Source organism: Dunckerocampus dactyliophorus, unplaced genomic scaffold (assembly GCF_027744805.1).
Source record: "Dunckerocampus dactyliophorus isolate RoL2022-P2 unplaced genomic scaffold, RoL_Ddac_1.1 HiC_scaffold_56, whole genome shotgun sequence".
Classification (NCBI taxonomy): Eukaryota; Metazoa; Chordata; class Actinopteri; order Syngnathiformes; family Syngnathidae; genus Dunckerocampus; species Dunckerocampus dactyliophorus.
This window is the reverse complement of record NW_026559892.1, coordinates 5,001-7,500: the sequence shown is the minus strand read 5'-3', so window position 1 is coordinate 7,500 and position 2,500 is coordinate 5,001.

The window sequence follows — 2,500 nt, the reverse complement described above, 5'->3', positions numbered from 1 at the left end:
AAGTCTGTGGAGTGCCGCTGTGTCCCTGGATGAAATGAGAAAAAGGGTGAAAAAATGGCAAAGTGTCAAGGGAGAAATTCAGAAACCCAGGCCGAGCTGCCTGGAGCCCAGGGGCGGCTGCAAAGTCTGTGGAGAGCCGCTGTGTCCCTGGATGAAATGAGAAAAAAGGTGAAAAAATGGCAAAGTGTCAAGGGAGAAATTCAGAAACCCAGGCCGAGCTGCCTGGAGCCCAGGGGCGGCTGCAAAGTCTGTGGAGAGCCGCTGTGTCCCTGGATGAAATGAGAAAAAAGGTGAAAAAATGGCAAAGTGTCAAGGGAGCTAGGCAGAAACCCATGCCTAGGGTCCTGGAGCCCAGGGGCGGCTGTAAAGTCTGTGGAGAGCCGCTGTGTCCCTGGATGAAATGAGAAAAAAGGTGAAAAAGTAACAAAGTGTCAAGGGAGAAATTCAGAAACCCAGGCCGAGCTGCCTGGAGCCTCAAAGCGGATAGAAATAGCGTGGAGAGCCGCTGTTAAGCCAGACGCCCTCTGGCGGACACAGGCAGGAGTTGCAGTAAATGCATTGAAGTCAATGGGCGAGAGTACCCAATGCGCCAAAAAAGTGCTGAAAATATGACAAAGTGTCAAATGAATGGGAGTCAATGGGCGAGAGTACCCAATGCGCCAAAAAAGTGCTGAAAATATGACAAAGTGTCAAATGAATGGGAGTCAATGGGCGAGAGTACCCAATGCACAAAAAAAGTGCTGAAAAAGTCCACACGAGCCTAGTCAGAAATGCAGGCCGAGGCGGCTGGAGCCCCAAAGCGGCTATAAAAAGCGTGGAGAGCCGCTGTCGCCCCGGAGAAACGGAGAAAAAGTGCTGAAAAAAGGCCCACGTCCTAACGGACCTAGGCGGAAGTGCAGGCGAGGCGGCAGGAGTCTGAAAACCGCTATAAAAAGCGTGGAGAGCCGCTGTCGCCCCGGAGAAACGGAGAAAAAGTGCTGAAAAAAGGCCTAAATCCTAACGGACCTAGGCGGAAGTGCAGGCGAGGCGGCAGGAGTCTGAAAACCGCTATAAAAAGCGTGGAGAGCCGCTGTCGCCCCGGAGAAACGGAGAAAAAGTGCTGAAAAAAGGCCTAAATCCTAACGGACCTAGGCGGAAGTGCAGGCGAGGCGGCAGGAGTCTGAAAACGGCTATAAAAAGCGTGGAGAGCCGCTGTCGCCCCGGAGGAACGGAGAAAAAGTGCTGAAAAAAGGCCTAAATCCTAACGGACCGAGGCGGAAGTGCAGGCGAGGCGGCAGGAGTCTGAAAACGGCTATAAAATGCGTGGAGAGCCGCTGTCGCCCCGGAGAAACGGAGAAAAAGTGCTGAAAAAAGGCCTAAATCCTAACGGACCGAGGCGGAAGTGCAGGCGAGGCGGCAGGAGTCTGAAAGCGGCTATAAAACGCGTGGAGAGCCGCTCGGATGATTTTTCAAAGTGTCAAATGAATGGGAGTGAATGGGGCAGAGTACCCAATGTGTAAAAAAAGTGCTGAAAAAACGACAAAGTCCACACGAGCCTAGTCAGAAATGCAGTCCGAGGCGGCTGGAGCCCCAAAGCGGCTATAAAATGCGTGGAGAGCCGCTCGGATGATTTTTCAAAGTGTGAAATGAATGGGAGTGAATGGGGCGGAGTACCCAATGCGCGAAAAAAGTGCTGAAAAAACGACAAAGTCCACACGAGCCTAGTCAGAAATGAAGGCCGAGGCGGCTGGAGCCCCAAAGCGGCTATAAAATGCGTGGAGAGCCGCTCGGATGATTTTTCAAAGTGTGAAATGAATGGGAGTGAATGGGGCGGAGTACCCAATGCGCGAAAAAAGTGCTGAAAAAACGACAAAGTCCACACGAGCCTAGTCAGAAATGAAGGCCGAGGCGGCTGGAGCCCCAAAGCGGCTATAAAATGCGTGGAGAGCCGCTCGGATGATTTTTCTAAGTGTGAAATGAATGGGAGTGAATGGGGCGGAGTACCCAATGCGCGAAAAAAGTGCTGAAAAAACGACAAAGTGTCAAATGAATGGGAGTGAATGGGCGGAGTACCCAATGCGTGAAAAAAGGTCTGGAAAAACGACAAAGTGTCAAATGAATGGGAGTGAATGGGCGGAGTACCCAATGCGCGAAAAAAGTGCTGAAAAAATGACAAAGTGTCAAATGAATGGGAGTCAATGAGTGTTTTGGTCGACCAGGAAAAAACGCGTTTACGGGAGAGGGTAAATCAGCCGAGAGGGGGGGGGGGGGTATACTTTACCCTCTCCCGTAAATGCCATTTTTCCTGGTTGACCAAAACACCTCCAGCACGATTTCGGAAACCCAGTTTTTAGAAACACTGACCTCCAGGGGAAGTACCGAGAAAAGCACACTTTTGAATCCGCTTTTGACGCACTGAAACACGGACGTGAGCTGGGGCTGTGCCGCTCTTGGAAAACCCCTGGAGGTTATTTTCTAAAACGGGTTTCCGCGTCCCCCTGGGCGCCCGTGTTGGGCCGCG